Source organism: Pseudopodoces humilis, chromosome 6, assembly GCF_049639895.1.
Source record: "Pseudopodoces humilis isolate 2021_Gansu_Grassland_sample_001 chromosome 6, ASM4963989v1, whole genome shotgun sequence".
In the NCBI taxonomy this organism is placed as follows: Eukaryota; Metazoa; Chordata; class Aves; order Passeriformes; family Paridae; genus Pseudopodoces; species Pseudopodoces humilis.
This window is the reverse complement of record NC_142205.1, coordinates 60164601-60177425: the sequence shown is the minus strand read 5'-3', so window position 1 is coordinate 60177425 and position 12825 is coordinate 60164601. Positions and strand designations below refer to the sequence as shown.

General features: G+C 41.0%; 1 protein-coding gene across 3 annotated transcripts in view; it reads right to left on the bottom strand.

Moving 5' to 3' along the window:
* INPP4B (inositol polyphosphate-4-phosphatase type II B) overlaps positions 1 to 8154 on the bottom strand; it is a 322017-nt gene extending 313863 nt beyond the window's left edge. The window contains exon 1 of one of the 3 annotated variants that reach the window (XM_088056200.1): positions 7777 to 8154. The gene's annotated coding sequence lies outside the window, so the exon portion shown is untranslated. The remainder of the gene's footprint in view (positions 1 to 7776) is intronic. The other 2 variants (XM_088056198.1, XM_088056203.1) reach the window with 2 other exon arrangements.
* Positions 8155 to 12825: the final 4671 nt, after the last annotated feature.

Genomic DNA, 12825 nt, shown 5'->3' with positions numbered 1-12825 from the left:
CTACTTTTGTCAGAGATCTGCTCTGTCAGGTTCCCACACATCTTTAGATCAATCTTCAGCTGCAAATTGTAGGACAACTGCTATTAACATTAATATGGGCATCCACAATCCTTTTTTGATAAACTGGTGCTTAGCATTCTTTTACTTTTGTGGAAGATTACCACAGTTTGCCATTCCATTAACACCAGTCAAAACAAACAAACAAAAACAGCTGTGAATGCTGAACCAAAACAATCCATACTGAGACATGGTATCTCAATTTACTGCTGGAGTTCAAGCAACAACTAAGATTCAGAGCTGCCAAGGAGAATTTATGCCAGGTTTCTTTTGCTGAAACTATGAATGATAAAAGTTAAAGCTGAACTTTCCAAAGACTACATGAACATAGAGGGTCACTACTTACAGTGCCCCTCTAGGACCCACACGTAGATTCAGTGAGTCTGTAAGCACAGGTTTACTTTACTTATCTACATTTTCTGCTGGTAAATCTTTCACATTATCTTCAAAACACTGATGTGACAGATATCAATGGTACTGAACATTTTCTTCTGTGAAAAGCATAATAGTATGAACAAAGAGCAAGGAGGGGGAAGTGTTTCCTCACCAAATACTCCCACTACTTCATAGTTCTTTTGTGTCTTCTGCTTAAAAGAAGTCATTATCAAAAGTTGGGATTTTATAAAATGTTCCTTCCTCAAACATATTCAGCATATCCTGACTTTTACCTTCTGTATGTACAGTCTTCTTCATTTACCATCAGATTAATTACTGATCAATTTTAGTGCAAGGTACTAAATATATTTCCATGTACATTTTGACAGCCTAAATTCATTTAATAACCTCAGCATGTGGACAGCTTGGCTTTTTGCAGTACATAGTTGCAAAGAAGCTATTGTGACCAGACGTTTCATTTTTGTCAGAGAGAAAATCCAATTTATAAAAATGTAAAGCTTTCACAGTGTTACATCAAACTGCTTTCTCATTTCACTTGCAAATACATAATAAAGCAGTTCAGGAGCTCTGCACACAACCTTTACAGGCTGGGTCCTCTGATCCCTCTTGCTTTTTATGCTTTAATAGGGAAATTTATCTCTAGGCTATCGCATCTTGGTGGCACAGAAACTGATTTAAAGGTTCCTGTAAATGTTATTTCCTCCACTCCTGGCAGAATTTTTGTATCATCAGGCATTGCTCAAGGAAAACTTTGAAAGGACTGCAAACTTTACTAACAAAGGATGTACTTTGCTCACAGACAACTCTCCCAACTCCCACTGTCACTTAAGCTCCCTTGCAACTCTTGAAGAACATGAAGATACATTTGAGCTTTTTAAGACTCACACATCCTGCCATTTCTAAGAAGACTTATATCCACAGCAACTCGGGGTGGGGGAATATATATATATATATGTGTGTGTGTGTGAGTGTGTGTGTATAAGTTCACACACATACACATTCTCTGAGTGAAAGATAGTAGACTCATGCAATGACATCAGATTATGTACAATTCCAGTATTTTTATTTTAAAAACAATATATGCATACCAGATCATCCTAGATAAATTATAAATGGCTATAATACAGGTATAAAATGTTAAAATGAAGTCTCACCCATCATTGTTTCATCAGTTGACAGCTTCTGTCCTACAGGTAAAAATATACATCTCACATAACCTTTTCAACAATGTGTGGTTTTCCTAACCAATAACTAACTACAAACACAAGCCAGCTAACCACAATAAAAGTGCAGACAGAATTTTGAGTATACCAGCTATCTTACAGTAAGTGCCCAAACACATTCCCTGACTCAAACAAGGTAAAGTCAAGAAAAATTAAGACCATGAAAAATAAGTGACCTCATATCTAAGAGGAGACTATGCAGTAAAAATACTCCTATCTCCAAAATGAGCCATACATGTGGCAGCTTCTATTGGGCTCATAAAGAATTCCAAATGTTTTTATTCTTCATGTTTTACATTCTTACCTAGTGTAGGCTGTATTTATACATTCCAAGCTTCATACTATTGTCACCTGTGGTATTCAAAACCAAAACAACTTCCATAAAACAGCAGTCATCACTTCTATTTGTCTTACCTGGAAACTATCAGTTCCTAGTAGAAAATGTTGATGTTGGCTAGCTGAAACAAAATAGCAGAACTTAAAGTAATATACTGACAGCAGGAAAGACAAAAAAAAATTCCTAGCGTTAAAAATATATAATTCATAATTGTTGTGACTCTATGGCTAAACAATTATCAAATACGAATCATTTGTAAAAATGTTAATGTAGATTCACTGAGTGAAAGTTAATGCAAGTTAAGCATCTGTGCTTGTACAGAAATTATAGAACAAATTGAACAATATTTCTCAATTGCAAGTCTAAACTGAGAACACTTACTTCAATATTTACTTTCTTTTTCACCAGGTGTTTCTCCCTCATTTACATCCTCTGTCTTTATTGCAAGTTTCAATGGCTGGGCCAGCATCTGATGATCCTGGTTACAGTGCTCCTGTGGAAAGAGCTGCTGTGCAAGACTGAAGGGGAGTTTGCTTTACAATCCACTTTCCACACAGAGGCAACATTGTGGAATTCTCATTTCCAGCTAACCTCGAAAGGCTATGCCCCATGGCCGTTCTACAAGAGCCACCCAAGTTCTGTGTCATGACAGGCAGTAATACAGAAATTCCAAATACAGCAGAGCTATATAGCTGCCTTTTGAAGGGGAAAAAAAAAAAATACCCAACCCACACTCTTACTAGGGATAAAGCAAAAAGGCACTTCTCAGACACTACAACTTCTAGATTATTGACTTGAAAAATTAAAGATCTTCTTATCAATTGAAAGCATATTTTTAAAACTATAAAAGTCGCAAACTGACATTACTACGAATGCAGTATCTCATACTCCGTGTACCAAACCCTCTGCTCGTTTACAGAATAAAATGGAATAACCCACTAAAGACATTATTCCCAAATTATATTTCTATAGCAGAGAAAGTTATTTCATCTTAGAAAACTCAATTTTACTGACAGCTGTCTTCTTTAGCCACTTACACAAACACAAAACAAACAGAACTTGTTACTGCTGCTACAAAAACACCATACAACACCAGAGCTGAAGCATTCTTAATGCTCCATTTGCACAAATATGCATAAGATACCAAACCACATTTAACACCTAGATTTTACACCCACTTGCATGTTTCTGAGCCGTTTTCATTACAGAAATGTGCACTCTAGGTTTCATGCATCTTACTAGCATTTGTATAATATGCTAAGATCACACTTGATGACTAAACAAACAATACACAAACTTGATGGTACATGAACAGCTGTGAAAATACAATAAAATCTTTTTCCCCACATGACTTTCTTCCTCTTAATTGTCCATTACATATCCACCTCTTACAGTCATGTTAAAACACAGGGTCTTTCTAGTGCCTCATATTAAGAGATTTCAGTCTATTTGCCAAAATAGTGTTTTTGCAGCAAGAAACTATGACTGACAAGAGTATGGATAACAGAATGAAAGAAATTGATACAAAGGAAAGTGGTTTAGTTATTTATATATGTTAAGTTTAAGAGAAAGCTCTCCCCAGACTGACTTTACTGCCCTATTTGGGATAAATTTCCACTGGGGTCACAGGGTGAAATTTCACAGAAACAGGATACAAAACAGAACACAGGACATCCATCAAAAAAGCACAGATGGATTTGATTTTTAATGCCATGACACTCAGTAACAGAGCACAAACTCAGCCTGCCAAAGTGACCTTGATAAACAGCATCATATTTAACACTTGGACACAGTGCTATGTCAAGTAAGCACCTTTATCTTGTGTTTTCTTATGTATTTTCATTAAATAGAGCCAGGTTCAACATTAAAAACAATCCAAAGGAACCTGTGGGGCAAATTCACTGGCAAATAGGAAGAGACTTAGTTTGCCAGACTGAGACAAAAAGGCTTTTAACATCCAAACCCAATTTTAAACCTTCTGTGCAGAGAGAGAACTGAAGCAACTATAAACAGAATGTTCCTGCCCAGTCTCTTAGGATTCTGAAGTGTGGTGAGTTCTTTAGACCTTGGATCTATAACACTTGAGAAGCAGAAATAACTCTATATTTCTTAAAAGTCATACCAACAACACTGACATCGAACAATTCAAAACCCATTACTGAAACACATAAGCAAACTTTATCATTATAAACTTGAAAACCCTACAGAATAAGCAGATACAGTTTGTTCTATTCACTCCCCCTCAAGACAAATTAATAATTATACCATGCACAATATAAGATGTCCACTTCACTTTTCAGTATGTTATTTCAGTATACCTTGCCAAAAAGGTACATAAGACTTGGAAGACAGACAATGTATCCTGTCTCCTAACAGCAGTTTTCATAGGAGAATGGATTGCTTAAATCTGTTTTGCTCTTTGAGATTCTGTCCATATTTAGTTAATTTATGATGACAGAAAAAATGGGGAAAAATCTTCCCCAGAAAGACCTGCTACTGACTGGCCAAATCAACAGATTTTGCAGATTATGGAGAAATTGCACTAGAGAATTCTACATCAGTAGTTTTTTTTCTCTTCTGTCAAGCAGTAAATGCACAGCCCCCCAAACAGCAAGAAACTGAAAGCCACAAACCTCAAGCCCTCTTTAGAATTGTCAGCATGGATTTTGTATGAAGACAAGCAAGTCTTTTTAATTAAAATCCCGTATCATTGTGAAGACGTCTCTGAGCTGAAGTCCAGCACCACATTCAAACTCTGTGCAATCCAGCTGGCCTTTCACAGTTTGCCTCAGGTTTTCTATAACATATCAACTATCCAGGACAGGAGAGCCTGAGAAGCTGACTAGATCATTACCCAACTGAGTTAAGGAAGAATGAGGCATTCCCTTAAAAAAAACCACAAAAGACAGCGAGAGCAAGATCAGCTGTGACTGCTGCTAGATAGAAATGGAGAACTCAGGACAAATTTGCAGTGAGATTGGCAGGTTTGTAGGTGAAATCAGGAAGTGTGGGGAGAGCCCCTAAACCCAGGGTAAGTAATAGACAAGGCCCAAGGCCTGATAAGGCCAGGACTGCAATCTCATCCCAAGTAACTTTTCAGCCTTCTGTCCAGCTCATGTTTTGACACTCAAAGTGAGATATATAAGTAAACTAAAAAATTCAGGGAGAAGTATTTCATAGAATTTGAGTTATATCAGCCCAGGTTACTTCAAAGAAAGAATCCTTTCTCAATAGTGTAATAAATAACATTCACCATTTATCAACAATAACAATAAAATATTAGTGTAATACAAGATATTTAATAAGTCAAGCAAAACTAGCCCTCCTAAAAATTTCCATCAGTCAGAACATTTGACATACAGGAAGGGTTATGAAAATATAAGTTAGGGAGAGACATGTAGCTAACTGCCCAAGTGTTTAAGCATGCTGCCTCAATCATCAGAAGTTTTGAAGAAACTTTAGTGTTGAGAGTCCACCTTTGAATTTGTCTCAATAAGCATTCTTACTTACTCCTGTAAATCTGTTCTATAAATTCAAAAATTATTGCTTTCGTATTTCTCTGCAAAAGTCATGTGCTAAAAATATATATCCATAACAAGCTAAACAATTCAGCATACCTATCAATCCCACTACTTTGCCTCCAAAAATTCACAGTGAATTTAGGCCTCGGCCTATTCAAAAAATTACTTCACCTGCAGACTCCCTCACAGCCTCCACTCATTACTGTCAGCCAGCAGCACTGTCAGACTTCAATGATCCAGGCAGGTCTTCCACTCCTGTGGTTTTTGTTGGGGTTTTGGGGTTGGGTTTTTTTTGTCGTCTTACAGTACAGTAGACTTCCAGGCACTAAGTGGAGTATTAATCTTGCCTTTTTGGTTCACAAAACCTCCAGCTAATATGAAATATTTCTGTCAGATCAGAAAATAAGGAGACTATAGATCATAAAGGAGGATTTGTAAGAGGCACCTGGATACACCTGCTCAAACTGATATACCTTAGACTGAAGAAGACGGAATTGTTTGATCAAAAAAAACTAAAACAGCCTCACAGATAAGTCTCTCCAGAGAAAGCAAAACCAGAGCAAAAGAAGGATCAGCTGCACTTGCAAGGTTTGAGGAACCCCTGGAAAACTGGAACTTGAAGCATCAGTCAGTCTAAGAAAGCCAGTAAAAGAAAAGACGTATAAGAAAGATTTAATCTTGAGTGCTGTAGAAACTGTCAGAAAGCAGAAGGGGGAAAAAAACCAAAAATAGGGCTCTGAAGTAGTAACGCTGCCACTTAGATCATCAGGGCTGTAAAAATCTCACAGGATTAATTGCTGCTCATACTAATCTTATGACTTATATCCTAATTTTGGTGGAATTATCAATATGTGTGAAGTAAACAGCATTCAGTCCTGCATGGATAGATACAGTAATGAGGGCTTACGTACACAAACGCCATCCAATATACAGGTTCACAGAACAAAAAAAATCTGAGATACTGCAGGGCTTTAAAGCTAGCTCAAATTTAATCAAGTAAAATAAAAACTTTGAAAATAATCAAGTGGCTAGAAAACAGCCTTTTTAAAAACTGATATCACACTTGCAAATACTTATCCAAACAGAAGTTTTGTTAGTAACTAATTATTTACATACTCTTTCTTTGATACAGACTGAGAGACATTCTCCCCATCATTCTTGCTATGTAGGCATCATTTATATACAGAGAGTGCCTGTAAGCCAGTAAAGACTGAAAATGTTCTCATCTTTGAGATTGAAAGCCAGATTTAAATGGCATACGCATGGCCTGATTTTAGTATATCTATTTTAACACGTGATTAATGGGTAAATAAACAAGTAAACAACTTCTTCAAGGAAGATAAATGGAAACATAATTAGGCATCAGATGAAAATACAAGTCCACAAAGACTTGATCCTATTATTTCTGTTTTGGATAAAGTACTGGGTTAGTTTTGGGGACCAAGCATGGAGTCCCAAGCTTTACCATCCATGCTTCAAAATCTGTGTCATTTCAGAAAAAGAAAACAGAGTTCTACTCGATTGTAGATCATTAAATGAACATCATCATCCCCCCCCTCCCCCCGGTTTCTGGCTGATACAATTTCAAGTTACAACTCTGCTCAACTTTATTATTTGTAATACCTTTCTTGTGGTTTCCATTCCATCTCGGCAGACACTGCTCTCTGCAAGATGGGGATGGGGATCCTATAGCTCGATTACTCCACCAAATTAACCCTTAGCATCACCCACAGAAACCGCTACCCTCACTCAAGTATCCCCAACTTTCGAACGCGACACAAAACCTTCGCAGATAAGGCCCTCGAGACCCCCCGTTACGCTTTCAGAAGGGCCACGGCCACAGCTGCACCGGTGGTGCCGGCACCGCGGCCAAGGCGGCATCCAGGCTCCCGGCGGGCAACGCCGCCGCCGTCGGGAGAAACTAGGGGAGATCCCCGGCGCGTCCTAGCTGGAAGCTGCCCTGGCAGCTCGGATTCCTCCGCGCTCCCGGTGATCCCCGGAGGGCGGCGGCGAGCCGGGCAGGGGTCTCTGGAGCGGCCGGGCCACCTTCCTTCCCTCAGCGCCGGCCCTGAGGGGGCGGGAGAGCGGCAGCCGCCCTCGGCGCACTCCAGCCCGGATCAGCCCTGGCCCAGGGGCGGCCGCGGCCCCCGGCGAACACGCCTTCTCCCGCTGCCAGGGCTGCGCGCCCGGCGGGCTGTAACCTTAAGAAACTTGATAAGGGAATAAAAGGGAGGGACTTTACCGGAACCGATTCTCGGCTTCTAATCTCTCCTGACGTGCCGGAGCCCGCGGGGAAAACAAGGAAACAAACACTGGCCAGCGGCAAGAGCCCCCGCACCCCTCCCGAGCGGCTATACCTGTCCGGCAGCGGGGCGGCCGGCGCGGCACTTTCCCCCGGTGCGTGCGGGAGACGCTCGGCGGCGGGCGAGCTGCTATTTATAGTCCGGAGCCTCCAGCAGCGCGATGGACGGCGAGAGGAAATGAAGAGCTGCGTGCCCAGGCAGCCGGAGCCGAGCCCGTCCGCCACCCCACTCCCCGCCGCCGCCGGGGGGGCGAGGTGCGGCTGGCTCTGGGCACGGGCGCTCCTGCCCCCGGCGCCACCCTCGGCAGTCCCCTCCCAATGTCACCGCAAGCCGCAGGTAGGCAGGGGAGGCGGCAGCCGCCTCTCCGGCAGCCCTGCGGCCAGCAGGCAGCGCGGCGCGGCTCGGCTCAGCCGCGCAGAGGTGACCCGCTACTGCTGCTGCTGGAGGAGGCGAGACCGACACCGGGGTGTGGGAGGGAGACGCCGGCGCTTGCCATTCACCTCCTGCCGCCCAGAGGGAGCCCGGCCTCCGCGGCCGCCTCTGCCGACTGCCGGGGTCTGGGAGGCGGTGGCGGGAGCAATCCCGGCCCGAGGGGACAGTCGGGCCAGGCTGAGGTCGCTCCCGGGGAGCCCGGCGCCGGCTCGGTGCGGGCTGGCAAGCTCCACGTCGGCACCTCTAGGGGCACTGTGGCTCAGGGGAACGCAGCAGGACCGGTGGGATACGCTTGTCCCTTCCCTGTCCCGGAGCTGGGAACCGAATCTCCCTAGAAGGCAAGCAAGCGGCTGCTCGGAACCACCGGGCCGGCTGCCTTCCAGCCTCAAAACTTTGGGGGGTGGGCGATGAGGGATGCCTGGTCCTCTCAGGGAGGAAGGTGGGAGCGCTACACCTCACCTCCGGCCGGTGCTGCCGCTCCAGAAAGTACTAATGGCATCCATACACCCGGCCTTGGATCCACGGCATCTGAAAACTGGGTTCGTATGTATGGCAACAGAGGAATTAAAATAAGTTCTAAAACGTTTTACTCACTTGATAATAATCTTCTTTTAATCCGGGGGTTTTTTTTGCTACTTATTTTGTAGTTAGATAAATTCTGGCATTTGAAGCTTCAATCAATCCTTTTGAGACTACTTGTGCATTATTGCAGGACACCGTCTGGGACTTGAGCAGCATAACTCACTCCTACACTATCATTCTCCAAGCAACTGAAGTTAATACAGATTAGATAGCTACGTTAGCCTACTCACTGTCATTTGTTTCAGGATTGTATTTAGCGTTTCCTGTGTTGTAATAACTGCAGTCATCTACAAGGTACCAGAACAAGGCCTAACAATGATCTGTGCAAAGCAAGACAGATTCAGCTTTGAGAGCTTGAAGTCACAACAGAGATACAGAGACACAATAGCTAAACAAATAACATTAGAAGCTACACAAAATTGAAAGGAAAACATTGAGAAGGCACAAGAAATATTTGAGCTTGTCCCAACACCTAAACAAAGTAATACACAAAAATCTAGCTTGATGGAACTACCCCTTTGTATAAAGCTACTCATGCATAAATGTTAGCAGAATAAGGCTCCTATTAAACAAATCATCGTAATAAAGTTAAACTGCCTTTTCAGTTCAGAGATTAGTCTTTGAGCATCTCTCATGAATGATATTTTGCTTTTCACAAAGGAGTTTTTTCACAATCTTCCTTGTTAAATTTTTAATGTTCCATAGTGCAACACATTGCAGGAAAGGTCCTGCTGGCACAGGAATTGGTAGCAGTAGATTCAGGTTGCCACCAATGGCAATCTAGATGGTGAACAGGGAGCTTTCAAAGATTGGCTATGTGCAATTCAATTGCATAGGTTTTTCCTTTCTCTGTGCTTCCTTAAGAACCAAATACTGTGGTGGCTTAGTCTGTGGTTGCTTTTCAAATGAAAGCAATCCCAAACTCCTATATAAGTTCAGAGCTGAGTACCAAGTCTGTAAAATAGATGTTCTTCTAGATTTGGAAGGAAGTGCAATTACAGCCCCCACTTTCTTTTTTTCAGTAATAAAACCTTGATTAAGTTGAGCTACTGAACTTCATGAAAAGCAGTTATCAAAAATATTGTCTTGAAGAACATTTATTCTTGGGCAAGACATTGTAATATAGCCAGTAATACTGCAGACCACAGGAAGGAGAAAGGCTGATTTTTACATTAGTCTTATGTTAAGACTCAAGATATTACTGGAAAATGGCTGCTCAGAAATCTGTCCTATGTCAGAATGGAAAAAAAATATATTAGATAATCGGAGTTTCATCCAGCTCTGAAATGTTTTAAAATGGATGTATAGTCTAAAACTCTCCTTTGTCATAGTCAAAATTTTCAGAGCTTGAAAATACACTTAATTAAAAAAGGTATCTAATGCTCAAAATTATTTTGAATGTGTTATTATGCTCCCTACCTCTGAAAATCACACTTCCTAAAGTGCCTAGAGATGGATTTAGGGTGTCTAACTGCATCCACTCAGGCTTGAAAATTTTTGCCTACCTACCTGTGCTTCATAATAAATGTATTAGAAAGCTTCAGGCAAGCTATAAAAGCATTCTCAAAAAAGCAATGCTGACTTGAGCCATTAGAAGACATGACACCGACCTAATAAAGTACTTGACTGTATAATTCAGCTCATTCTGGTATATGGAAACTAGCATCTGAAGCCCAGCTTTTGACAGGCATCTGTAGCAGAAGGAGAAAAATGAATACAAAACACTTCCATATTATGGCAATTTTATTGTTAATATCTTTCCACTATTCCCCAACATTTTTCAAATCGATGTGCTTATTGTTCTGAAGTCTCCCTTTCTGCTATCTCCCCAACTCCTATGTATAACATCCTATATTCCTACTTATAAATAGGAGTCTTTAACATACTGGTAAAGGGTAAGGATAAGGAGATGAGGGGGGAAGAAAGAAGAAATAAAATCATGACAGACTTGAGATTTCCGATGGGGACGACGAGTGGAGCTATTGCAGAATATTCCTGCTCTGCTAGTCAGATCCAATCTAACCAGATGCAATCTGGCTAGCAAGGATTGCTATACCCAGTCCAAGGCCTGGGATCAAAGAGAAAAATAACCAATTGAAGAAGTTCAGGATAAGGAAAAGAAATAGGATTTAAAGACCTGTCAGCAGCTGGAGTAGAACTTCTCTGCTGGAGAAGCTCTAACTTAGCAATCAAAGTCTCCCAGTACAAGGAGGAAATAACAAGGTTGATAGGAATTTACTAAACCTTCAAGGAAAGGCAAAGGTCTAAGCAAGAAGAAATGCAAGTATTTATTGTTCTAGGCCTTTGCTCAGTCCATTTTGATGGATAGAAAGAGTTTGTTTTCAAGAAGTCCTTTTTGTGTTATCTTCGATTGGCATTCAGTATAACAGTTTACCGAGGGAAAGGACTAAATGTACACCAAACACAATTGGGGCTGTCATGCTAACCTTGTTAGAAAGCAGGGCTCTGTCAGGCAGAGAAGTTAAATTTAGGCTCAGAATCAAAGAGGGACTGAAAAGGATCTAAATCATTCTGTATTCCCAAGCAATGAAATCTCTTTGAAAGCAGAGCTAGAGTAAAAATTGAAGGCTCCTCATTCTCTGGACTGTTGGTATGAATAACTGCATGGGATAATTGCATTGTTTCTTGATACTAACTACAGTACAGCAAAGATTGTTGAATTTATACCAGCTTTTTAACTGCAAAGAACTAGGGAATTAAAAATTAAATCCTAATGAAAGCATAAACCTTTCCTCCATCAGTGCAGGATCACTCACACCCCTTAAAGTTATCTCCTGCCTGAAACCAAAGGATGCTTCTGACACTGAAAATAAACCTAAAGCATTAAACAAAAATCAGCAAAAATCACATCCTAGCAGGACTGAGCTTGACTGGCAGGGCTTCCTGCATAACAGTGACACTGTAAATTACTGCACAAAATTGAAATCCTTGCACTGTGTCAGGCTCTTGACAGAATTGGTGACCATAAACTTCAGTTTAGCTCTTAGTGCCTCACACCTTGTTACTTACACTGATGGTGGATGTGTGCCAAATAGCTACCCTGCTAACGTAAATATTGCAGTTTATACCAAACATACATATTACAATGTAGCTACAGAATGAATGCAGAAGAAACAAGATGATGACCTAGGTTCTCCAGGGGAACTGCAAACCGCAATTTACTGAGCAAATCAAAGCTCTGACTTTGCAGGTTGCTCTGTGTGGGCAATAGATTGTACCAGTGGCTCCACTGAGGCCTGTGCAGGACAGTATCAACATCAAACAACTTGCAGGATCAACATGTTCCAGAGGAAGAGCTGTGTAACTAATAACATTGAGGTGAAACTGAAACTGAGATGAGTACCATACTACCAAATACAGAAGAAAGCAATGTCTAAGCATTCTTCACTTAAGTAAGCACTTCTTCAGTTGTCTGAAACGATCACAGACTTTTCATCAAAAGACATGGAGGAAAAGCAATACAGAACTGCTGCAGAAAGCACTGCAAAGAGTATCACACTGCGTACTAAATTAAAGAGGGGGGTAGTGCAAATAAAAAAAATCCCAAACCAAAATTATGTCTTATGCTGCCTAGATTCTACCTCCTGCTGAAAGGCAGATGGATTTGTTTTCTTTACATTTTGGCAATATTTATTGTGTTGGTTGTACAAATAGGGAATGATTGTAAAAAAGTAACCCTAATGTTTTTCTGCGCATTGGCTAAAACATGCAACTATTTATCATCAATCTGAACAATAACTTCACTTCTTGCCCCACTGCCAGGAAAAAGGCAGTCGTCGAAATACCAGACAAAGCACTATTACACTATTATTGTTCTTTTTTTTCAACATCGTTTTCTCTCAGTTTCAACATTTGTTGCTGTGCAAAGTTTTGTGTAAAACCAAGGGACAAGAAGCAAAGTTCTTAAGGACAGAAAATGTGATTTTATGAGATTTATTTGATGGTTGGAAATA